Genomic DNA, 26,511 nt, shown 5'->3' with positions numbered 1-26,511 from the left:
GGGATCCTCCCAGACCAGGGCTCGAACCCGTGTTCCCTGCATTAGCAGGCAGACTCTCAACCACTGCGCCATCAGGGAAGCCCTGGGAGGGTAAGCTCTTTGAGGGGAGGTCCCTTGTCTTGCTTTGTTCACTGCTCAATCTTCAGTGCCTCAAACTGAGTCTGGCATATTGTATGACCTTGATAAAGGGAAGTAATGGATGAATGGAGTAAGAGTGTTGACTGTCCTCCCCGGCTCTCTGAGTGGTTGTAGTTTCAATTGGGGGCTGCATCTCAAAGTGCTTCCTGAGACTGAAAGTGCTGGAGATGCATGAGCTGAGCCTGCACATAGGGCTCCTTGTATCTAAATTACAACAGACACAATTCTAGATGCTGGTGCTAAGCAAAGCCAGGGGCCCCTGTGCAGCTTGTGCCTGGAGGTGGGGTCTTGTTCCAGGTGAGTGGGTGAAAGGTTCCCATGGTGAGGACCAGGGGTGCGGCCCACTCATGGAGAGAGGACGGCTGTATCTGGTCAGGGCTCCCTTTTCTCCTGGCCAGTTCTAGCTGTGGGCAAGACCTGGGCTGCAGTTTCTGTGAGGGATACTCCAGAACCAGCCCTGGGGATTCCTGCAGAAATGACCCCACGTGCATGACCTCAGGTGAAGTCTGTTAGGTACACAGCTCTGCCTTTTCCCTCCAGAACACTGGTCTCATCAGCCAATCCCACTGGATCCTTACATCTGACTTGGGTCGGGTCAGGGTGTCATTTCTAATAGAGAGCTTAGCCTTGCTGGGGAGTGGGGGGGAAGGACCAGGTCATTTGGTAGGGACAGTTGGCACTTGGAAGGGAGCTCAGTGCCAAGCCCTGAGCATAGGCAATCGTGTGGCTTGACTGACCTGTTCCAAGATGTCCTGAGACAGAACTTGTTTGGGGATTTTCATGTCCTTGTTGGAGGAACTGGCTCAGAGTTGGGAAAAGATTCCTGAGAGGGGGCCGTTCCCTCACATCCCTCAGGCTCTCGTGATTCTCAGAGTTTTAGGTCCAGCAACTTCCTTTTACAAACTCTGGGGATTGTGGCTCAACAGAAAATTTTTGTCCTATTTCCAGGATAGGAGAGAGAGTTTGGATGATGTAACACTAGGATTTCTGGACTGGGCAGAAGGTTCATGGGAATGACATATGGAATATAGTACGTGAAATCAAGGTCATCCAAGGAAATCAGGGATGGGTGGTCCCTACTTTTTCAAACTGATTCTTTGCCACTACAGGGATTTAGGAATGGGAAAGACATATATGCCCATGGGAGAAACACTGGGAATTCTCAGGAAGATAGTCACACAAGCACAGACAACGCATTTCAGCCTGGCTTCCCTGATTAACCAAAATGCACCAGATGCTGACTAATTAGGAAATTCCTGAATCTTAGAGCACTTGGCTAGTGAAGCTTCAAAAAATTAAGTCCAAATATCTAGTACTTTGTCTAAACACACATGAGAATAATGATAACAACAACAGGACCTCCCTGGTGGTCCAGTGGTTAGGACTCCGCGCTTCCACTGCAGGGGGCGAAGGTTCGATCCCTGGGCGGGGAACTAAGATCCTGCATGCTATGCTGAGCCACGCAGCCAAAAATCAACAACAACAACAACAACAACAAAAACCTCCAAACTGCTGAATGATTAATACATCTTTAGCCTAACCTGGGAAGAGAAAGGGTCTGGAGTCAGCAGACCTTGATGAAGCCCTGAGCCGGCCCCAATCCAGCTTCGATAACTGGCCAGTTCTGCAGAGAACCCTGGGGCCTGGATCACACATGATTTTTAAAGCAAACGAAAACACCAGGGGCTTGAATTTAACATGAAGCCAGGCATCATTTCCTAAGGCTATTAGACGTCATCATCAGGATGGTCTTTAAACTGCATCTTCCTGGGACTGAACTGATATTTCATCTCTCTGGAGCCTCCTTTTTGGAGTAAAAAGGGAAAACTAACAAAAGGAAAACAAAACAAAATTAAAAATAGAATCACCATGTGATCCAGCAATTCCACTTCTGGGTATATACCCAAAAGAATTGACAGCAGGAATTCAAACAGATACTTGTCACCCGTGTTCATAGCAGCATTTTTCACAATAACCAGAAGGTGGAAACAACCCAAATGTCCACCAACAGATGAAAAGATAAAATATGATGTGGACACACACAATAGAATATTATTCAGCCTTAAAAAGGAAGGAAGTTCTGACATATGCTACAACATGAACATGAACCTTGAGGACCTTATGGTAAATGAAATTAACCAGTCAAAAAGGACAAATACTGGATGCTTTCGTTTGGATGAGGTACCAAGAGTGGTCAAATTCATAGAGACAGAAAGTAGAAGGGTGGCTGCCAGGGGCTGAGGGGAGGGAGAAGGGGGGTGGTACAGAGTTTGTACTTGGTGGTACAGAGTTTCTATTTGGGATAATGACAGAGTTCTAGAGATGGTTGGTGGTGACGGTTGCACAACAGTGTGATGTACTTAATGCCATTGCGCTGTACACTTACAAGTGGTAAATCTTGTGTATATTTTACCGCAATAGAACAAAACAAAAAAACAGGAGCATGCCCACTTAGCCTGTGGTCTGTAGAGGTTCTTATCCATAAGGGCAGCGCTGAGCTGCTGAGTGCGTGTCCTGGAGGGGCGCCTGTGACCCAGGCTTGCCACCTGATGGCTCTAACTGGGCGCAGGCGACAGACACCCAAGGCAGGGGGGGGGGGCGGGTCTCCAGAATGTGGACTTCCTTTCACCTTCTTGGGCAGAGCTGCTACCGCACTGATCGCCATCAGAGAGCCAGGGGAACAAAGCCAGGAGGGTAATTTAAAGGGGCTCTGAGCCCTGGAGCACCATTGTACTGGGCTTCTCCCCCTTTTTTTGCCAGGCAGCACCAATCATGTAAATGCGCCAACAAAGGAGGCCCTGATCCTGTCCCAGCTCTCCCGTTGGGCTCCCGAGAGTGGGAAAGAGGTAGGTCCTCAGATGAGCCAGGCAGAACTCACGTGTCCAACTGTGCAGCACAGGTCCCTGGAACTCGCAGCAGCCATTATAATGATCTAGGGCAGAAGGTCTTATCACACAACAACTTTCTCACCCCTCAGGGGGGCGGGAGGTGGGACCCCCTCTCAGCCACAGGGACTCGTGTCTTCATTCCTTATTTTCCAAACAAGTCAGTCGAAAATTGAGGTTTCTGAGCAATTTTGCAGATTCATAACCACTCAAGATGTGAGCCCACATAGCCTCCCCAAGCCCAAAATTAAGACACTCCCCTCCCGCCTTCTCTTCAATAAGAACCTGTGGTAAATATATTGAGAAGCAAGAAAGAGAAAAGCAGAAACGTAAGTAACCTTTCCTTTCCAGCATAGCAACTCTCCTTGCAGCCACACCGCCCAGCAACCCCTGGATTAATCTTTCTTTCTTTCTTTCTTTTCTTTTTTTCCTTTTTCTGCTCAATGGATTGTGGTCAAGGCCATTGTAACGTGAGCAGTGCCTCGGAGGGGATTGGCCAAGGGGGCTGCGAGGGGCCCCTTTCACAGAGGGCTAATTGCGTTTCAGACCACCAGTATTCGGGAGCTACAGATGTCTTCCTTCATTTGCCTGGGAAGCACAATTGGACCCATCTGTTGCATTTATTCCGCCGGCTCCCCTGCCCGCCCCCGTCCGCCTCCACCCCGTCACCCCCATCCCCTCCCTTCCCTTGTCTGCAGGCCTAAATTGAAAACTCATCAAAATGTAATCCAAGAGCAGTTTGGCTGCCGAGCTGCTGAGAAGGGGCTCGGTGGGAATAAAGGCCCCCCGCCACTTTACACACGGGCCAGAGCCTGGGGAGCCGGGTCACAGGCAGCCTTAGGGAGGAAAGTGAGAAGTTAGCCGGCAGATGGGCTGCTCCACGCGGCCCTATAACCTGATGCCTCGGAAGAGGGGCCCTAGCAACGGGCTGGCCCAGGCCAGAGGATGCCGCTGCCCTGGAGGTGGTGACCCCACCTCGCAGGCCTCGCCCCTGGCCCAGGATCCTTCGATTTCAAACGAGGCTGGGGCTGGGGCTCATCACTTTCTGACCCCCATCTGCCCTCTCGAGCTCAAAGGGATTTCCAAGGCAGAGAGGGCAGGGATGGGTGGCCTTGCAAGGCCTGGGGAATGTGGCACAGGGAAGGCAGCCTGCCTGCCCACCCACCCTCCTGCACGGCCCAGGCCTTCCCTTCATCCATTCCTCCCTCCGCTCTGCACCTTGTGGCGTGCCCAGGCCCTTTCCTGAGCTGACTTCTCTCTCTCCCAAGCAAGCAGTGGGCTCTGGAAGGTACGGATGTGTGGCTGCTGACCTCTTGGTGTTGCCCCAGACTTAGAGGCTGGCTGGGAAGTGGACAAGGGGGACCTGTGTTTGCATTCAGTACAGACCCCAGCTCCAGTCTCTTTTGGGGTCCCCCTTCCAACACCTGTCCCAGCCTGGGCCCCGAATGGGGCCATCGCCTCCAGGAGCAGCTCCCTCCCAGCTGTGTGCGGATGACTTCCAGGGGAGGGGAGGCTGCCAGTGCGCAGGATGCTTCAGATCAGTAGCCTTGGAGGACCGCTGTGGTAAGGCCTCGCCGCTGGGCACATCCATGAAGCGGGCACTGGCCCCTCTTTGTTGCTGAAGAGCTGTGGGTGCGAGGTTTTCAAACCCTCTTTTTTAACCGAAACTCACAGTAAAATATATATACAGCTGACCCTTGAACAACGTGGGGCTTAGGGGCGCTGACCCTGGGCAGTCGAAAATCCACGTATAACTTTACAGTCAGCCCTCTGTATCCAAGGTTCTGAGGATTCAACCAACCTCGGATTGTCTAGTACTGTAGTAGGTATTTATTTTAAAAAATCCACATAGAAGTGGACCCACACAGTTCAAACCTGTGTTGTACAAGGGTCAACTGTATGTGTGTGTGTATATATATATATTTTTTTCATAGCAACCCAACACACACAGATATATTACTAAAGCAAAAGTTTCACAAAATAATACTTCTTCCTCCTCTATGCAATGCCCTCCGGTATGTTCTATTCTGATGTTATATTCCATTTCATTCCATTGTTAAAAATGCCGATCATCTTGTCCACTACACTGCTTTCACAACCTACCAAAGCAGTAGTTCTCAAACATTCATGGGCATCAGCACCTATCCTTGGAATGTGTAAAAAGGCCGACCTCTGGGTCCATCTCTAAGAGTGGCACTGGAGTGGGCATTTTTGGCAAGCCAGCCTCCCCCTTTGAAGGGATTCTGTTACACCTTGAGAAACCCTGCTGCTTCCAGTGTGCTCGGTGGTCTCAAGCCCCTGGTCTGAGCTGGAAACAATAGGTTGACCTAGAGGTTGATCAGCTCAAGGTGGGGCCTCCCCTGCCACCTCCCCACCATGTCTTAATGAAATCCTCACCCAGTGAGAGTGTGGATGTCAGGTCTGGCTTGGCTGGCTTTTAATGGACGTGTTCATCTGTAGCTGCAGAGTGAGGGCCCTGCAGTTTTGGAGTCTTCCTTTGCTACCATTCTAAACTGATTAGCCTTACGGAGGGAGAGGGGGCACAAGCCATCAGCGGGGGAGCTAGCTGGGTCAGAATCGGGCCTTGGAGCTGCCTTTGCTGAGAGGGGGGCGGACCAGGACCAAAGCCTTCGGAACCTGCCTGGTCACCTCCGCCCCCCAGCTGCCGGGCAAGCACCTGCCCCCATGGGCCTCCAAGGCAATGACCTAGTTTCTGCTTCCCCCTCCCCCAGCCCATCTAGATGATAAGGAGGCACCTTTATCCTATGAGTCTTCTGCTCATGCACCATCTTCTATGAGATGAACAATCAGCTCCTTAGCTTGCTGCACAAAGTCCCCCATGAACTGGCACCATGAGCGTCTCCCAGCACCCCCTCTCCTGCCCACCCTTCATCCCTGCTGAGCCAGGCTGCTCTCCAACCTCAGTCCTGCTGTGCAACTCCCATACCTGCCTCCAGCCCTTTGATCTGATGTGCCTCTACCTGCAATGCCCTTGCTGACTCATGCCCATCCTTCAAGGCTCAGCACCGCTGACACCACCTCCCAGAAGCCTTCTGTTCTGTCAGGTGTCAGGAGCAGGGCTTCCTGCAGAACGACATGGGTTGGGGAGAGGAGGAATTGAAAGCTTGCCCAGGCAGCCAGGCCAGCTGAGCAGTCAGGCCTTAAGAAGGACAGTGTAGGCAGGTGTGGGGTCGGCCTGGTCCTTTTGTCCCCCACCCCTTTCCCGCTTAGCCTCTTTGGTCCTCCCTGGGGACAGCTGCCGCTCCTTGCTGGTGTGAATCTGGCTCAGTGGTTGTAGGCTCTGGAAGTAAGCAGTTTGGGCTCACAGCCTGCCCTGGCCACTCACCAGCTAAGTCGTTCTGAGTAAGTGACTTCATCTTCCTGGCCTCAGTTTCCTTGTTTGCAAAATGGTAACAGCCCTGCCCTACCTGCGCCTGAATTGAGACTTGTGTGAACCGTATCTCCACAGGAGGCCAGTCCTCTCCAGAGAGACCAAGGCCCCATACACCCTCTGCCCTCCCAGCCTCTCCCTCCTTCCCTTCCTCCCTGGCCTTCCTGTGGGTCATAGCTTCTGACCCAGGTCCTCATCTCTGGGACTTGCTGTTTAGTGAAAGCTTCCAGTTCCCTCCCTGGAGAAGCCATGGCAGCAGCATCTGCCCTCTGGGGATCATTTGGTCCCACTCAATAAAATGAGGAATTGGAGACCCTGTGAGCAGGACCCACTTCTCAGTGTTGCTACCCGCCCAGCCCAGGAACTCAGGACAGCCTCAGTCCCCAATGCCAGCAGCTCTCATTGGTTGGGCTGTTACCGTGGGCCCTGCACTGTGCTAAATGCTTCACACAGGAGCTCATGTAACCCTCTCAATGACCTCAAAGGCAGGAGTAGGACCATTACTATTTAACGGAGCAGAAGCCTGAGGTTCTGAGGTGTGTGGCTTTTGCTGGCTGCATACCTACATTGTCCACAGCCAGAATGGTCTTTTAAAAACAAAAGCTGGGCTTCCCTGGTGGTGCAGTGGTTGAGAGTCCGCCTGCCGATGCAGGGGACACGCGTTCGTGCCCCGGTCCGGGAGGATCCCACATGCCGCGGAGCGGCTGGGCCCGTGAGCCATGGCCGCTGAGCCTGCGCGTCCGGAGCCTGTGCTCCGCAGAGGGAGACGCCGCAACGGTGAGAGGCCCGCGTACCGCCAAAAAAAAAAAAAAAAAAAAAAAGCTGATCTTGGGCAACCCTGCCTTGCCTTCCCCCTACGCCAGTGGCTCTCCATGGCCCTGGTCCCTCCAACGTGTCCAATGTCATCTCTCACCTCACTCTCTCTCATATTTTCTGCACTAGAAACACACTGGCCTTCTTTTCAGCCCCTAGTATGGCACGCTTTCCCCTGAATCACAGGGCATTTGCACATACCGTTCCTGCTGAGTAGAACATCTTTTGCTCCACTCTTCCCAGATGGGCTCCCACACATCCTTCCTCCGAGTAGCCTGTCCCCTTGACCAGGTCAGAATTCCACCACCCACAACAGTGTCAGCACTTGTACCTCTCTTTTGTGGCCCTTGTACTAGTAAGACATTCACCAAAAAATCCATGCAGTCTGTTAAAAAGATCTCTCTCCCCACCAGACTCTAAGCTCCATGAGGGCAGGGCCTGTGCTGGTTTTCCTCACTGCTTTATTCCCAGGTCTTAGCACACTGCCTGGCACACAGTAGACACTCAATTAACCACCATAATGAATGAACAGATGCAGAAAGTGATGGATCTAGGGTTTGAACCCACAGATCTCAGATGCTAAACCTGGGCTTTCAGCCTGGCCACGCTGGGCTTCCTGGGAAGGCATGCCTTGGGAGCAGAAGTTTGGGGTTTCCAAGCATTCAGGGGTCATCACCAAGTTGGGGCTGAAGGCGGGTTGGGGGTGGGGGCAGCAGACATTGTCCCCGAACGAGTGGGATGAAAGCATCTGTGGGGGGAGGGGCCGGCTCGAGCTAATCCTGCCCTGAAAGGGTTAATGGAGGTCTGCAGAGGCCTTCCCACCATCCCCCTCTGACCATCACATGGTCCGTAGTGATGGCTGCATAGTCCTGTTATGTGCACATACTTCAGTTCATTTAAGTAAGGTACTAGGAGGGGCATTTACAGAGTGCCACTGTTGTGCTGTTACAGCAATACCACCATAAACGTCCTTATACAGTGGACTGATGAGTGCATTTTTATTTGCAAATGATAGAGACCTAATGCAAACTGGCTTCATTATAAAGGGGAATGTATTAGTTCACGTAGCTGAAAAGTCTAAGTTCGACTTCAACAGCAGAATCCTGGTGTTCCTATGCAGCCATCTCTCTCTCTCTCTCTCTCTCTCTCTCTCTCTCTCTGTCTCTCTCTCCCTCCCTCTCCCTCCCCCCCACTCCCCTCTCTTCACTCTCTCCCCCACTCTCCTCTCTCACTCACTCACTCTCTCTCTCTCTCTCTCTTTCTTGTCTTTGCTCCTCTCTGTATGGTTTTGTTCTCAGACAGGCTCTCCCCAGATGAAGGCAAGACAGCCACCATCTATTCCAGGCTTATAGCCTATGAGCTAAACCTTCCCAGGAAAAAGAGGTTGTTAATTTCTCATTAATTCCAGCAAAGGTCCTGGAATAGAATCTAATTGGCCTGGCTTGAATCTCTTATATGTTCAACTTTGCACACATATGAGGATAGACCTGTAGCATATTTTCTTAAAAGTGAGATGGTAGGCCAAAGGGAATGCTTGTTTGTGGCATATCCAGTCTTCTCTGCCCACACTTGTGCATCATGAAAGTTTTTGGCTTCATGGCAGGAGAGGAGGTAAGGGAAGCTTCTGGCCAGGTTGTGGTAGGGACAATACAGACATCTACCTAGTGATGGTTGTCATGGTCCTCGTGGTACCCAAGTGGCTTCAAAAGGAAGCAGACTCCTAGCCTGGCAACCAGTCTCTGCTGAGTGTCTCACCCAGTACCAACTGACTTTGCCAACATCATAGCACGTCACTCCTCTGCTTTCTGACCACACCAGATCCCTCACTGTCCCCAAGCATGATACCTATGGGTATCCTTAGAAAATAGAGCACAAAACTCAAGTGCTGACATTTCCTGAGTTCAATCCCGGGAAAGCAGGACTAAGGGGAAAAGGGAGTGAGAGAGGGAAGGAGGGAGAACAACTATAAGGAAGAGTGTTGTGAGCTGGCCATGGCATGTTCCCAGCACAGCTGGCTTCTTGGTCTTGCCAGACATCTGCAGAGAGGTTGTGTGAGGCTACTGGGTCTTCAAACAGTCCTGAGGAGGAAAGGAGAAGAAAAATTTGTCCGCTGGCTTCTGTCTCATTCGTGGGAGTTAGAGCATCAATTCCTGTGTCCTTCTGAGCTGTGCTACCTGGCCTGGCCCTCCAGCAGTCACCAAGGAAGCCACATCCCAAGACAGCAGCAGTGACGTCTGCATTTGGGGTGGACATGCTGGGTGAGCTGGCGAGCAGGCACACGGCAGCAGCTCTCCCTGTGTGCCCACCTGTAGCCTGCAACCTCACAGGCCTGGGGGAGTGCCCTGGTTAGTGTGCCTGGGTGGGAAGTCCCTGGGTAAGGGGTGAGGTCTGGCCATGCTGTGAGTGACAGGAGGCACCAGAAACAGCCATCAGGACAAGGCAAGCCAGAAAGCAAGGCAAGTGGGCAGATCTGAGCTGGCGTGTAAACTGAGGCTAGAAGCAGTTCCTCTGTACTCTTGCACTGAGCAGTTACCTTCCCTAGGCAAGGCTTTCATTGCACATCTGCCTGTCTAATCATCATGTATTCATTTGCTCTTCCACTCATTATTGCATGCCTACCATGCTGTGGAGTGTGGGGATACAGTGTTACCTTAGATACAACCCCTGGCCTCAGGCAGCTCAGTGTCTAGTGGTGGCAGGGAGACCCATGAAAAGTGACTGTATCACAATGTGATGGGTACAGTGATAGAAATAGGCCTGTGATATCAAGTGAGCACCATAAAAAGACACTATGTGGAGGGACACAAAACCCAAAGCAAGAGTTGCTTAAACAAGGTAAAAGTTTATTTTTCTCTCTAGGTTTTCCACCCATGACTAATGTGGCAGCTCTGCTCCATTAAACCCTCAGGAACCAGGTTCCTTTCATTCCTAGCCTGTGGCTTTCATATCTTTATCTAAGAGGGTAGTACTGTTCCAGGTAGCAGGATGCAAGAAGAGATGAAGAGGCAAAGGGCACACTCCAGTGCTCTCTTAAAAAAGGTTCCTGGAGGCTGGCATGTGTCACTTTTGCCTACATTCCATTGGCCAGAACTTAGTCACATGACACATCTAGCTGCAATGGAGGCTGGGAAATGTAGTTTTTCTCTCGACTATTTACTGAGCTAAAAATTCTGTTACTGTGGGAGAAGAAAAGACACCTGGCAGTCTCTACCACAGACATATGACACAAGGAGGTGGTGGTGGGGATTGGAGAGGTTTCTTGGAGAGGGTGGCACCTGAGGTGTCTTAAAAGATGAACTGGGGCTGGCCATTCTCAGAGGAGGGGGAAGGACCTTCCAGACAGAGGGGACTGAAATGCAGAGCACAGTGTTGAAATACAGCAGCATACTTACGCTTGTGTGCACAGGTGTGTGTGTGTTTACCTGGAGGGCAAAGTCAGGAGCTGGTGCTAGAAAGATAGAAAGTCTCAAGTTGTGTGCCTGTGCACCTCAAAAAATGGCGTTTTGGCTTTATCTCCAAGTGCAGTGTGGAGTCTGAACTGCACTGGAATGTAGTTCAGTTTCTAAGCTGAAATGCTGAGGAAGTCAAATCTACAAGGGAAGATGAGAGGGAGAGGAAGAGGGAGGAGAGGAGGAGGCCTTTGAGGTTCCTGGGATGGTGAGTGGTGGGCGGAAGAGGACCAGGCTGGAGTCGGGAGGGGGAGACTGGGTTCACTTGGTTGAATATGAGGAAGTTAGCCAGGGGTGTAGAGAGCAGTGGGGGGTGGAAGAGTGTCCAGGGAAGGGAGGGTACAGGAGCTGGCCAGAGAGAAGGCCGGAGACTGAGTTTGGGTTGTGTGTGTGTTTGTGGCAGTGTGTGAGTATGTGGGCATGAGTGTGTGTGAATGTATGAGTGAGGTTCAGAGGTGGAGCAGTCACAGACAACGACCCCATCTAGAGTGTGGCGATGAGGGGCACACTCACGTGGCAAGAGGTGAAGGTCCTTTGGAATCACTTAGGCAGGCCTGGAGCTGTGAACAGCAATTGGGCGTGAAGCCTGGTCGTCCTCCCAGGCATTGAGATCTTCCGAGGCAAGGTGGTTGGAGCATCACACGAATCAAGAACTAGCCGCTCTGTTATTACAGTGACTGTTATCATCCCTGTCATCGTTGTCGGGTAGCTGGGGTGAGGGATGTGTGTGTGGCATCTGGCAGCTTAGAGAGCTATTGCTTCACGTGTTTGCTCCTAGATATGGAAACACGTCCCTGGGCAGATCAAGGACGGGAGCCAGGCCTGCTCCAGGCCACAGTCATGCGCTGTGGGTCAAGGTGCCAGTGCCTGTGATCCAGTGGGGTGTGGGTCGCTAGGAGACCGGGCAGGCCTCTGCCTGGCGGAAAGCTCCCTGCATGGTGGACTGGGCGCTGGGGCCTGCTCTGCCGGTGCCCCAGGGATAATAAGGACTTCAGAAAGGACAGCCCTGACTCAGGGCTGAAAGAGGCTTTAGTTTCTTGTTTGGCGGCTTAAAAAAAGGCAAATAGAAGCTTTTCTCCTATGGGGATCAGTGTGAATCCCAGAAAATCCCATTATTTTCCTTTGAGATCAGTGGCCTGCTCTTGAGGGCTTTCTCTTCCCCAAGGCAACAGCCCTTTCCTTGCTCTGTGTGAGTATCCTGCCCCTGTGTGGCCCCAGAATGGGCTGAGGTAAGGCGGGGGAGAGAAGGGGGCACAGGTGAGCCCCAGCTTACAGCTGTTTCCTCCTGCTGGCTACCCATCTCTTATTCCAATCTGATCCCTCCCCACCCCTAAGAGCAAGGGAGGGGGTGGGCCAACAAAGCCACTAGAAAAATGATTTTATGTTCTTCTCTTCCAGGAAGCCATTTATGACCCCAGATGCCTGAGATGTCCTGCTTCTCTAGACTGCTGCTTCGTATGGGGTCTGCACCAGGGTTGTCTAAAATTATAGTGAGTATGACGCATTTCATTATGGAAGGATGATCATGATGGTGATAGATGACAAGTATGAGCCTTTACCAACCTTTACCATGGTGCCTGGTACCAGGCTAAGCTCCTTTAATGTGTCCAACAACTCAGTGAAGAAGGTGTTATTACTATCCCCACTTTACAGATGAGGAGACTGAGGCATGGAGAGGCCAAGTGTATTAGTCAACACAGGCTGCCATACAAAATATCATTGACTGAGAGTCTTATGCAACAGAAGTTTATTTTCTCACAATTCTGGAAGCTGGAGGTCTGAGATTAGGGTGTTGGCATGGTCGGGTCCTAGCAAGAGCTCTTCTCCTGGCTTGCAGACAGCAGCCTTCTGGCTGGGTCATCACGTGGCAGAGAGACAGACAGAGAGAGATAGAGATATTATTCTCTCCTCCTCTGATAAGGCCACCAAACCCATCGGAGTAGAACCCCACCCTTATGACCTCACTTAACCTTAATTACCTCCTAAAAGCCCTATCTCCAGATACAGTCAAGTTGGAGGTTAGAGCTCTAACATATGAATCTTGGGACATTTGAATCTTGGGGGTGGGGCTGACACAATTCAGTTCTTAGCACCAAGTCACTCATCCATGGGCATGCATGGTAAGTGATAGAGCACTGCCACGTCCAGAGGAAAGTAAGGAATCTACTCTGCACTCTTAAATTTTCTGAGAAGTTGCCCCTATCGGGCATTCCATTCAGATAAAAAAAAAAAAAACAGTTTAACTTTTCCAAAAAGAAAATCTATCAAGCCCGCCTGAGCGCTTATCCAAATTGGTCACCGAGAGCCAGCCACACATCCAATAACTAGCCAGGGGCCTCCTTTCCAAAGTCTTCCTCCAAACCTGCCCATCCTGGGTTCGTGTCTCTGGCTGTGTGCTGAGCCAGGGACCAGGGCAATACCCACCACAGTGGAGACCACTCCTGAGGGCTTGCTTGCCGCGTGCAGACCCCGTGCCAGATGCTTTCGCAAGCACCTAGCCTCTACAAGAATCCTCACCATTTGACAGGCGAGGAAGTAGAGTCCAGAGCAGGGTTAGGTATCCTACCTTGTGAGTGCAGCGCCAAGACTGGAACCGGGGGTCTGTTTGACTCCCGGGCTCACTCTGCGATCCACCAGGTCCCAGGCATAGTTTGGCAACATACCCTATGCAGCCTGGACATTTTTCCCTGCTGGCTGCTTCTCAGTGCTGCTCCCAGAAAGGGCCAATTTCTTTGAAGTGACTTCTAAATAGGTGAGGTGTTGGTGATCGCCCTTTCCCGTCCTGTCTAATTCAGGCGAATACTGACGGGGGTACGAGACGCACAAGCCCTGCTTTCTGGAGCCCCATTTGACTCTTAAGACACTCACATACAAAAGCACGTGGACACACAGTAGCTGCAAGGAGGTCTTTTGGAGATGTGCTCTAATGAATAGAGAAGAAGGATCTTTCATTAGCATAACAAGAGTTCGCAATGAAATAGGTGCTCCAGAGAGCACTTGAAAGTTGTTTGTTCTTTCAAGTAGGCTAAAAGTCCCCAGCTCTGCGGAGCCCTCTTCAGCCTGGACCTCTCCTGGAGGAGTCTGGTATAGGCCTTTGGGATTTTTAAACCCAGCTTCTTTCCCCCGAGTCCTGGGAGCATTTTGCACATCCCAGGAGTGGGCTTTGGTCTGGGGAATGTGGACAGAGCGGTCCTCATGGGAGACTGGGCCTGGGCCAGCTCTTCCCTCCTGCAGCAATTATCCTACTGGGGATGGCTGCCTTTCTCCCTCCGGGGTTCCCTTCACTGGGGCAAGGCTGATCGGCTTAAAGGGGCTCTGTCCCTACTGGGCCTCTTGGCCTCTCTGTCCCCCCAGGTGGCCTCCGTGGAGACTGATGCCAGATTTGTACTCACTTAGCCTGGGAGAAGGAGTTGAGGCCAAGAGGGGACTGATGGCCAGAGATCAAAGGTTAAGAGGGGTTAAGCCTTCACCCTAGAAGGTCACCCATCAGCCCTGAGACAAGTATCTCACCAGTATTTTCCTGAAACCTAGAGCAGAGGTAGGCCTGCAGGGAATGACCATTCATTTACTAAGGAAGCACCATCTTCCTGGTGTGGATGGTCCATGGCCCAGCTTCTCATTATTAACTCTCTGGCTCTGATTTTGGACAAGTCACTGCCTCTTTGGCCCTCCCTTTCCCCATCTTTCCAATAAGGAGCTTGGACTTGATTGACAGTCAACGGCAGATGGTTCATTGTCTTGAAACATTCGAGTCCTGAAATGTAATTTCTGCTCTTAGGCAGTGAGAGGAAGTTAGGCGAGGCAAGGTGGATAAGAGGGGAGATGGTTGGCCCTGACCAGCATTCTTGCAGGGGCTATAACATGTTTTCCCGGGGATCTCAATGATCAAGGTAGACCCTGCTAGACTCTGATGGAGAAATGAGGGAGATGAGCCCCAAGCGGAGTCTCAGCCTCTCCCACCTGCCCATCTGGATGGCTCTGATTCAGAGGGGCCGGAGTCCATCGGGTCCCGCTAGTGAGGTGAGATCAAAGCATTAGGGGGCTGGTTTGTCCTGAGAACACGGAGAAGTCCCTCCAGTGGGGGTGTGGGGATATTCTTGCCTCTGACCAGTTAGGCACAGCACCAAGGTGTACCTATCAGGAAGGTTGTATCCTTGCCACCTGTGCAGGCCCAGAGGTGGTGTGGGGGACTGTAGTAAGCACCGAGTAGGCCACACTTGTGATGAGCGCCCTGGGGGCAAGACACGGAGGAGAAGGAAATGAAGGGAAGATAAAGAACTCCATGGGTCGCTCCCCTCAAGGGCCTTTCTGTCCCCATTCCAAGGAGTGCTCACACCTCCTCTCCAGGGTGCTTGGGTCCAGGCCTCAGGCTCCTCCAGGCCTGCCCTCTCCCATCTTGGTGGGTAGGAGGGAAGCAGCTGGCCTGAGGTAGGGCACCAGCTTTGGACAGAGGGATGACCAGGGGCCTGGTGGGCTTCACAGCACGGCTCTGGAGGCAGGAGGATTGGGGACCAATCCCAGGCTCATCACTGGTTGTGAAACTTGGGCAGGTCACTCAGCTTTTCTGGGCTGCTCTGTGTGCTCTCCATGTCTACACTGGGGTAATAATGAAGTGTCAATGAGGTAAGCATGGGAAAGCACTTAGGCAGTGTCTGCAACATGATGAGTCCTCCATAGAGCATTATAAAAATACCAAGGAGGGCTTCCCTGGTGGCGCAGTGGTTGAGAGTCCGCCTGCTGTTGCAGGGGACACAGGTTCGTGGCCCGGTCCGGGAGGATCCCACGTGCCGTGGAACGGCTGGGCCCGTGAGCCATGGACGCTGAGCCTGCGCGTCCGGAGCCTGTGCTCCGCAACGGGAGAGGCCACCACAGTGAGAGGCCCGCGTACCGCAAAAAAAAAAAAAAAAAATACCAAGGAGAAGAGAGGATGGCACATTGGGGGTGATGTTCAAAGTTCTTGGCAAAGTCCCTTTCCAGCCCAGGGTGGGAGGAGGGGATGAGAATCCCAATGGTGAATGCTAACAATTGCTGACACTTGTGGAGTGGCTACACCCATGCAGGTGACAAATACTTTTTACGGCATTTACTCCTATGGACAGCACCACAGAGGGCCGCTGCTACTATCTCCATTTTACAAATGAGCCCACTGAGGTCAGAGGTGGGGCTGGGTTTGAGCCAGATCTTGGATTCAGAGCCTGAGCTTTTCATCGAAAGCTCCCGTGACTGTAAAATAGGCCTCCTCTGCGATCTCAGGCCATTTCAGAAAGTGATTTGGGACCAGGCAGAGAAGAGGGATGCTACTGTCTCCTTGGTCCTGTGGGGAGGGGTATAGAAAGGGAAGCCCACTTGACCTTCTCCCAGAGGAGGGGACCTGAGTCTTCCCAGATTCTAGGGGCTGGGGCAGGAGGCTGGGAAGGGGTGTGGCTGCGCCATGTTCTAGGCTCCCCTGGCCTTGGGCCCTGGGCATGATGCTTCCCAAGAGTCAGAAGACTGTACCCTAATCCCCATTATAGTCTTCTCTGGAGAAGGGTGGGAGGAGATGAGGAAAGCCTGCATCCCCAGGAGAGGAAATAGGAGATGTGAAAACGGATTTTAAAGGCAGAAGGAGATGTTACTCTGATGGCTTGGTTCCTGGCTGTGTTCCGTCCAGGACACAAAGAGGGTCCCAGGACTCAGCAAGGCCCAGCACACGAACCAGAGAAAGTGGATCCAGTGGCTGGATTGAGCAGCATCCCTGATGAAGTCTTTTGACACAGAGTGGGTGGAGGGGGGCCCATGCTGTGCCCTCTCCCAGTGGGGCTCGTCAACCCCCCTCCCCAGCAGTGAGGGATGTGGCAACCAGGGACAGATGGCAGTCCCCAGAGAGAGAAATGGGAAGAGAGTAGAAAGCTCTACTTCATTGAAGAGATAGGGGTCAGGCTGGGAGCAAATCTCACCAAGAACGAAACTTCCCTCCCTGGCATTTCTCTCACTGGAGGCCTTGCCAGAAAGGGCAAATGGTTGTGTGCTAGGGCCGGGGATGCAGAGCTGTCTCATCCCGGGTGACCTCACACTGTCCCAACTGTGAAATGCAGGTAGTGCCACTGCCCACCCCCAGGCATCCTCCGGGACACCTCCAGGGACATCCAGTGGGCCTCGCCCAGCCCAGAGGTGGCCCTTTCTTGCCCACTTCTCTCCCCATTCACTGTCCACAAAACTTTTCAGGAATCTGTTACTGTTATTATGAGGATACTGAGACCCAGAAAAGGGAAGAGATTTTTCTTACTGTTATTCTTGACCCTAAATCAGGAGCTTTAAGAAGTGAATCGGGTTGGGTGATAAGTGTGGGGAGTAGTGGGTGGTGTTCTTTTTGCCTTGGGGGATTTGATAACAAAGCAAGGAGACTGGATGACACTTGGCTTAGATGATGCTGGTTGCTGGGCTGGTCCTGGATCTACAGTCTTTAAACAAAAAAAGCCTTCAATTAGCTCTAGTGAGTTACTGCAAGCTGTCCCTTGAAGCAGTGCTCCGAGACCAGCACTAGTCTCCCCTCTCCTCTAAGAGCCCAGGGTATTTCTCCTCATACTTCAGAGCCAGTCTCTGGGAAGTCCTCCTCTTCCTGAAGCCCTGGACCCTGAGGCCTCTGCAGACTAGTCTCTCTGTGCCCCTCCTTCTCCAAACTGCCCCATCCTCTCCAAGGGCCGAAACTCAGAACTGGGTGGAAGGAAGGACCACCAGCCAGAGACCACAGGCTCATCCCTGCCTGGTCTTTGATAGGCAAAGTGACCAGACAAGTCCCTGCCCTGCTTCCAGGGTCTCCAGCTGCACTGAAGGGGTCCGGGTCAGTCTGCCTGAGAGGATGGGGGTGGGGGTGAGGTGAGGTGCAAGGCAAGGCCAGGTACCCCAGTCACAGAATAAATAGGGACCTATCAGCTTTGGGGTCCATCCTGGCTCCCCTGCGGGAGTTTAGAAGGAAACCTTTAATTTATGCCTGTAAAAATTCTCCCTGAGCCCCACCCCACGTCCTATCAAAGATAAAAAATGCCTCCAGATCCTATATTAAATTTAACTTTTACAGAGCTACACGAGTTGTAGTTGATTTACACTTGACTAACAATGTTGTCGTATCACCGACAATTAATTAAATGTTTATTAATATCAGTCTGCTGGGGGTTTGCTGTTGTTCTGTATTTTAGAGTTAGGGATTTTTGGCCCCCAAGTTTCAAACATATCCTTAGAGCCCGTGAAAAAGCCCAAGGCTTTGTGCGTCTGTTTTGTGGGGTTGTGGCTGCAGGTCGGAGGGTGGCGGGGGACGGCCTGTCCCCCTCCGCCAGCCTCCGCAGACCCTTCGGGAGGCGCCAGATTGTGTGGGCGGCGTCGCCTGGGGATGGTGGGATGTGGCTCCCACCCGGCTGGGGGCAGCCTCGCCAGGGAAGCTCGGCCAGAGCGGCCCCCTCCTCTCCCGCAGGCTGGGGAAGAGGCCGCCGAGAGCTCTCCAATTGGAGAGCCTTTCATCTCTTTGTTTTTACAGTGATTAACCCATCCGAGCGCGCTGCGAGCGTGGCTCTAGGCAGCGCGGGGGGAGGGGAGCGGAGGGCAGGGCCGAGAAGGGAGGGAGGGGCTCTGGTCTTTGTCGCTTTCAGGGAACTCTGCTGCCATAGCAATGGGGCTTTCTAAGGTCGGACTTTCATTCGATTCCATTGAAGAGCCTGTCTGCTCAGTCTCGCGAGTGGAGAGGGCGTTCCGGTTTCTCCAGCCTTGTCCGCGCCCCTCACCCTTGGTGGGGGGGGTGGATGGGAGGGCGCAGCCGGTGTTAGATCGAAGGACCTGCAGCGGGAGGCGGGGAGCGCGGGCGGATTGGGGAAAGGCGGGGATGCTGGGGAGCCGAGGGCCTGATTTCGGGCACACACTACCCTTCCCCGGGTCCTTATAGGTGGGAGACTAGTCTCGCGCGCCTGCGCCCCCGGGAGCCCCTTCCTCTCAAGGGGCGTCGGGGTTGGAGCTGGGCGAGCTGTACAGCCCCTGTCCAGTCAGAGGAAGGCAGGGGCACCTGCCGGTCGCTCCACCTCTGCATGCATTTCACACTTTCTATCCTGTTAGGCGTCCGCACTCCTATGCCCATGCGGACTTTTTCCCCTCTGGTTTTTAATGTTATGTGGATTTAATCTAGTTAGACGATTTTCTGCTTAAAATTGCATTGTTAACAGCAATTGTTTAAAAGTGGGCCGAGAGCGAGGGCGCCCAATCTTTGAACCGGGCGGGTTTTGCGTGCCTCTGCTCGGCGCAGGACAGGACAGCAGCCTGCGCGGAGCTGAGCGGGGCGGGGGAGGCCGACACAAAACAATCCTCAGGCTTTCTCGCTCCGGAGCCTTCAGGGCCTTTTCCCCAAGCGCAAACAGATGCAAATGTCTCTGCAAACATCGCACAAAGCTATTCAAAAAGAGGCTGCTTCTTCAGCCCTCAATAGCCCTTTAAACCCAGCCCAATTGCTTCCAAGTAGAGGTAAAAGGTCTGCACGCATTTTTTCGCTTTGGCTGGAAGGGGGGCGGAGGAGGCGAGGGCTTCGGAAGCGGGAGGCTGAGGGCTGCTCTGGTTCAGCGACTTGTGCCATCAACCCCAGCTGCCGCGCACGGAAGACGGGCTGGAGGGTGCAGTGGCTCTGGGGACGCCGCACCTCGGGCGCGGTTCTGATCGCGATGCTGCCGAAGCCGGTGCCGTGGGGATGCGGCTCCCGAAAGGCCGCCGGTCCTTTCAGGCCCACAAAGGCCGGGCTAAATCGCGGCGCGCACAATAGCATGAAAGGGCGCGCTCGGGCCGTTTGGGAACAAAGTGGCATCACACTGCTCCGAGGGGACTCAAAAGCTTTTAACTAGTACGCACGGTGGCGTCGCCGCGCCCTTTGTGCGCTCCGCGAGGAGGTGAGAACTGCGTGCACCCTGCCGGCCCCTGTGCGTACGGAGACTCTGGCGTTCAGCTTCCTTCGGAGACCCAGGGCCAGCCGCCAAGCGTACGGCCTGGCGTTTCCTTCTCACCTGGGTAGCAGAAGCGCGCGGGCATGCCGGCGCAGTCCTTGGCTCGCCCGGAACCCCTGCGTCCTGAGCGACCGCGTGGGCCTCGCGACTCTAGAGGCTCCGGCGCTTCCTGAGCCTGCGGAAGACCTTGTCGGGATCTCCAGACCGCAGGCGGGCGGAGTAAGGAGGGCCACCAAACGACGCCAGCCTAGGTGCGGGCTCTGCCGCTGGTCCCCAGCATGTGGCTAAGCAGCCAACGCCTCCAGTCTGGGGCTGGCCCTTCCGTCCCATGCAAAGCCCGCGAACTGTGCTCTGGGCGCGCGAGGCAGCTGAGTGCAGGGCGGACGAACGTGCTGGCTGAGCCCGGAATGGCCCCTTCCTTTTTCACCCTCTTCCTCGCGTTGTGTGTACTACTTCCATACTACTCATTTGCTGAGGCCGGCGTTTCTGGGGGGGGGGGAGGTGGGAGAAGGGGTGCCTACCCTCACCTAACTTCCGGCCTGGTAGCCTCAGGGACAGAAATCAAACTATACATTAGATATAGCCCCAGAGATCCATCAGCCCTTCATACCTCAAGGGAAGTCCCTGTAATCCCGTTGCTGAGGTAATGATTGCCTCACTGAAGGATAGGGAAACTGGGCGTCAGGGGCAAGCCAGGAGATGTATAGTCTGCAGTCATCTCTGATCCGGATGAGTCCCTAAGCTTTACCATGAGGTCAGGAGCCATAGTTCACTCCTCACAGGATATGGCCCTTGAGACAGGTTCCCCAGGTGTCTGCAGAGTGAATGAGTTGTCTAGGCAGGGAAATCTCCCTCGTGCCCAGGTGTGAGAGACTTTGGAGCCTTGGGTGCCTGGGAAGGAGAAGCCCTCCTTTGACGGAACCCCACTCCAGCCCTCTCTGTTTCCCGACTCCCTTCTCCCACCATGATGTCACTTTCACTTGTCATCATTTGCTGTATCACACCTGAGCTGTCGTTTTCAGACCTATGTGCCTAACACAGGTCATGGCATGAAAGGACGTAGTAGATCCCAGCTCCAGATGTAATGCAACGGCTCATCTCCTGGAGCAGGAGTCTTGAGTGTGGCCACAGTCCTTTCCACCACCTCAAACACCTTGGGGCCCCTTTAATGCCCAAAAAGAGGGCTCGCAGCGACTGCTTACCCGGATCATAGGCTGGGTAATGTTGGCCACCGCTAATTACTGAGGCTTACTTTGTGTGACCTCCTTTAATGTCAAAGGTACCAACCCAATGAGGTGGTACCGGCGGTTATCCCAGCTTACAGATGAGAACTTCCAGGCTCAGAGTTGCTACCTCTCATCAAACAGTGGCGGAGCCAGAATTCGAACCCTGGCAGTTGACACCAAATGCTAGGCTCTGTTATGAGTTACAAACCCAACTTCTTTCTTCTCTAACTCCACCCCCAGCCGTGGTACTGGAGACCTTTCCTCCGGGCTGGGGGGACGCAGCCGTGCCTCCCCAGAGGCGCATCCGGGTCGCCTTGGGCAGGTGCAGGGCCGGGCGGGCGCGTGGGGCGGGGCGGGGGCGTTATCTCCTGACCGATGGCCGCCGGCACATCTGTTTATCTCTGAAGCCGCGCTGGATTGGATTTCTCGATGTTTATCTCCCTCCGAGGAGCAGCGCGCTGGGGCCGCGGAGAGCGCAGCTGCGGACCCGGTGTGACTGACAGATCCAGAGCTGGGCCTCCCGCCCCTGTTGGGTCTGGGTGGGGGCCGCCCTGTGCCCACCGCTCACCCTGATCTGAGAGGGCTGCAGGTGAGCAGTGCAGGCGGCCAGGTGCTTCAGGGTTCCGTGGTCTGCCAGAGCGCAGGCAGGCCAGAACTCCCCCTCATTAGGGACCACTTAACTAGGCCAGAGAGAGGGCAGTGTTGATTTAGTGACACAGATGGGAGCAGGGGGTGGGGAGAGGGGGCGGTGAAAAACTGGATGAAATCCTAATAAGTCCATTTCCTAACCTGTCAGGAAGTCAGCCTTGGGAACCCAGGGAAGGCCCTCGGAAGTGCCCTCTGCTCCCAAGAATGCCTGGAGCCGAGAATGGAGGGAGCTTTGGCTAGAGGGGCTGTGAGGCCACAAGTACTTCCAAGTGGAGCCACTCCAGGAGGCTGCAGAAGTCAGGGGAAACTAAGATTGAAATGTTCTCCTATCTTTCCTGGCCACACACACTACGCAAACCAGGTCACCTCCCTTGCTCTTTGCTGTCATTGCAGTTTGCATCTATGTGTACGTTCATGGTATGATTACGGGACCAATGAAACTCGGTTCCTGGGGGCAGGGGTGGGGTCAGTGGTGAGGCACCTAAACCAGGGAGCAGCATGGAGTAGGTGTTTAGGAAACTTGTTGATGGGCCTGAGTACTGACCCTTGGAGAGGCTGGCTGACCTAAGGTGCTGTGACTGTTGTTTAAAAGGCTTCTAGGACCGTGAGAGAAGCCATGTGGGTTTTGGTCCTTTTCACATCAAGCCACCACTTGGTGCCCATGTGGCCTGGCTGATTTACATGAATGCCAGCACATGCTGGTGACTTCAATTCCCTTGCCCCAGTGGCTGCCCAGCCGATGTGATTTGTCTCTCTAAAGCTTTCATCCCAATTCCCTCACTTCATCCGCCACTCATCTCCCCATTTTCACTGTCCAGCCCTCTTCAGAGGGGGATTACTGGGTGCACCTTGTGCTACTAATGTTGGGGACGGAGAGCACATCTGTTATAGCCAATACCCACCCCTTGCAGCAGTGGTCTGGGATCTGGAGCGGACAAGAGATAGGACACTCAGGGACGGTCTGGGCAGTGCATGCTCTGTCTACGCCACTGGCTAAGGACTCAGAGTCTACAGAGGGATCACTGGCTGGTCTTATGCACATGTTGGCCTGGCTCTGTAGATGACCCTGTATCGTCCAGATACATCTGGATTTGTCATTTCACCCACACTATATCAAGCTGGTTAGTGACAATAACCCTAAAATAAACTGAAGTGTTATTTAGATGGGCTAATGGATATAGGGTGGCCCAACATGAGACAAATGTCCTTTGGCAGACTGGACAGTGACTCTCTGAGCTGGAGGGCCAATGGGTTATTCCAGAGTGCCAGGAAGTAGCGATAGAAGTGTCCTAGCCCCTGAACTGGAAGGACTGTCTGATGGCAGGTGGGGTGAGAGTGGTCTGCATCTGCTGTCATGTTGGTTTCCTCACTTTTTATGCTGCCCCATAGAAGCAGAGTATGGATGTCTGGACCTTAATCAGATCAGAAACCACAGCTTGCATGGAGAGCCACCAGTAGCAGAAAAGCAGGGGTCATACAGCGATGCATGAGACAGCCCAAGACTGCCGAGGGTGTTTCTGCTGAGTGCTTACCTCTGTCTTCCATGAGCCACCCAAGACTTGGACCCCATTCTCCGTAACCAGGAGCTCTGCTGGGAGATCTGTGGGGCAGGGCGGGCCTCACCAGCACCCTATTTCTTGCCAGTAAGTCAGGGTCAGGCTATGATAAAAGAATGTCTGTTTCAAGACATGACTAGGTTTGGCTGATTCAGGCTTCAAGATATGATTGTTACCCTTTGGTGAGTTGGAGCGGGAACTGCTAGCAGTCACCATTCGACTTGGTATCCACCAAGGCAGAGGCCAAGGCAGGCACGGGGAGAGCCTGGTCTTCCCAATCAACTCGGACAGGTGGAACTTAATCCTTTATTTCTGGAACAAATCTTTACATCCCTGAAGAGACCCTAAGGGCCTCTAATCATGAGGGGGCTTAAAAGGTTTTCCCTCTGAGAACCAGGTCATGAACATCTTGAGGTGGAGAGTTAGGAATGGGAGGAATTTAACCACCCAGAATTGTTTGCCAGCTGCTAGGGGAGGACCCTGGAGCCTCTTTTGGGAAACAGGCTTTATGTGTGCTGGAAGAGGGGCTTGGGATATGCCTAAGGAGTGGGCGCAGACCCTCTCTATCCTCTGGAGCCTTGAGAATATTTGCTTCTAGAGAAAGATGCATGGAGATTGTCCTGGGCACCATTCCCAGCCCTATGGGACAGCTGAAGGCAGGGCATGTACAAAGCCCCCCGGGGGTGTCCTGGAGAATCCCGGCAGAGGCTCCTCACCCTGTTGTTGGACCAGCAGCTCTCCCCACGCCACTGGGTCACCTCCATTATTTAGGCCGCAGTGTTGGTCTGGCTTCTGCGGCTCCCTTTTCCCCTTCCCATTGTAACAGACTCCTATCTGACCGAATCCTTTCAGTCAGAATAGGAAGACAAACGCTGGCCCTCTAAGGAAAGAGCTTCTCTTTCTAAATATTTACCCTGTTGCTGTGAATCATGAAGACTCCCTTTGTGTGTAGCCCCCCAGGCTCAAGTCATTCACCCCCAGCCCCCTGTGCTTGACGTGGCCAGTGGGTTGGGCCATCCTGTCCTCACCCCTTGGGGAGGCAGGGCTGAAGTAGCCCCTCTGTCCCGCACTGACACCCAGGGGGCCTGCCTCAGACTTGAGGATGGAGGTCCAGGGAGGCAGTGGCCATTTTCCTTGGCTGACTTGAGATGCCAGGGAGATCTCCCTGCAGAGCTTGGGAGGGGTCCTGGCAGTGGGATTTTCTTCCTTTTTCATATGGTCAAGGGATAGTTGAAGATTGAGGTGAAAGTTCTCTAAGCCTCTTTTTTTTTCACTTTAAAAATAACTTTATTCAGGTATAATTACATATCATAATGTTTGCTCATCACAAATGTACAATTCAGTGATTTCACTAAATTTATAAAGTTGTCCAGTCATCATCACAAACCAGTTTTAGAACATTTCCATTATCCCAAGATGTTTTCTTACGCCCATTTTTAGTCAATCTCACTCCCGCTTGCAGCCCTAGACTGCCTTACTCTCTGTCTCTATGGTTTTCCCTTTTTCTGGACATTGCATATCAATGGATTCATATAATATGTGGTCTGTTGAATCTGGCTTCTTTCACTTAGCATGTTTCTATGATACATCAACGTTGTACCATGTATCAGTAGTTTATTCATTTTTATTGCCAAATAATATTCTACTGTGAGGATATGAAACATTTTGTTTGTCCTTTCCCCCAACTGAAGGTCATTTGGATTGTTTCCAGTTCTGGATTATTATGAATAATGCTGCTATGACTATTTGCTTACAAGTCTTTGTATATACAGAAAATTTTAATCATTTCAACTACTCTGTGATTTAGAACCCTTGTAATTTCTTTTTCTCCAGATAATGAAACTGAGGCTCAAAAAATTATGAAACTTAATACCTGAAACCATAAAATTCCTGGAAGAAAACGTAAGCAGTATGCTCTCTGACACTGGTCTTAGCAATATTTTTTTTGGACCTGTCTCCTCAGGCAAGGGAAACAAAAGGAAAATAAACAAATGGGACTACGTCAAACTAAAAACTTTTGCACAGTGAAGGAAGCCACCAACAAAACGAAAAGGCAACCTATTGAATGGGAGAAGATATTTCAAATGATATATCCAATAAGGGCTTAATATCCACAATATATAAAGAATTCATACAAGTCAATGGCAAAAAAAATCTGATAACAAATGGACAGATGTAATAAACTATAATGGAAAAGAATATGAAAAAGAATATCTTTATCTATCATCTATCTATCTATCTATCTATCTATCTGAGTCACTTTGCTGTACACCAGAAACCAACACAACATTGCAAACCAACCATACCACAATAAAAAAATAAAAATAAAAAATGGGCAGAGGACTTGAATAGATATTTTCCTAAGGAAGATATAGAGGTGGACAACAGGAGCATGAAAATATGCTCAGCATCACTAACCATCAGGGAAATGCAAATCAAAACTACAATGAGATATCACCCCACACCTGCCAGAATGGCCGTCATCAAAAAGACAACAAATTTTAGGCATTGGTGAGGATGTGGAGAAAAGGGAACCCTTGCGCACTATTGGTGGGAATGTAAATTGGTGCAGTCACCCTGGAAAACAGTATGGAGAGTCCTCAAAAAATCAAAAATAGAACTATCATATGATTCAGCAATTTCACTTCTGTGTATTTACCTGAAGAAAACGAAACACTAATTCAAAAAATACATGTACCCCAATGTTCACTGCGGCATCATTTACAGTAGCCAAGACATGGAAGCAACCCAAGTGTCCACTGACAGATGAATGGACAAAGAAGACGTGGTATATACGTACAATGGAATACTACTTAGCCATAAAAATAATGAAATCTTGCCATTTGCAATAACATGGGAAGACCTAGAAGGTCTAGTGAAATAAGTCAGAGAAAGACAAACACCATATGATTTCACTTAAATGTGAAATGCAAAAAACAAGACATATGAACAAACTAAACAAAACAGAAACAAACTCATAGATACAGAGAATAAACTGGTGGTCGCCTGAGGGGAGGGGGTCGTGTGTGGGCAACATACGTGAAGGGGATCAAGAGGTACAAACTTTCAGTTATAAAATAAATAAGTCATGGGGATGTAACATACAGCATAGGGAATATAGTCAATAGTATTGGAATAACTTTGTATGGTGGGAGGGGGAGGTATCAGGAACATTATAGCAGAAATGCAAAGCTAATAAGCTAATCAGCTTCTGACATTCAATGTAAGATTTAGGGACAACGTAGTAAGATTAAAAGCCAGGTTTTAGAAGAGGGAGTGTAGGGAGAGGAAAGTGGAGGAGGGTAGCACATTTATTTATTTTTTATTATTTTTAGCATATCAAGAGGAAAACTTGGAAGATTTAGATGTTCATTTCTTCCATAGTTGAAGAAGATATCTCTTCCACCTTGGCAAGGCTCTTTGGCATCCCACCCTGGAAGGATATGGCCAAGTT

At 51.9% G+C, this 26,511-nt stretch overlaps 1 long non-coding RNA gene across 1 annotated transcript in view; it reads left to right on the top strand.

Annotated features, from left to right (window-relative positions):
- Positions 1-25,204, top strand: part of LOC132422089 (uncharacterized) — a 47,401-nt gene extending 22,197 nt beyond the window's left edge. Inside the window, exons 2-3 of the long non-coding RNA XR_009518807.1 lie at positions 12,075-12,166; positions 24,891-25,204. This is a non-coding gene — a long non-coding RNA (uncharacterized lncRNA). The remainder of the gene's footprint in view (positions 1-12,074; positions 12,167-24,890) is intronic.
- Positions 25,205-26,511: the final 1,307 nt, after the last annotated feature.

Source organism: Delphinus delphis, chromosome 3 (assembly GCF_949987515.2).
Source record: "Delphinus delphis chromosome 3, mDelDel1.2, whole genome shotgun sequence".
Taxonomy (NCBI): Eukaryota; Metazoa; Chordata; class Mammalia; order Artiodactyla; family Delphinidae; genus Delphinus; species Delphinus delphis.
The sequence above is the reverse complement of the archived record's forward strand: the minus strand, read 5'-3'. Positions and strand labels throughout refer to the sequence as shown.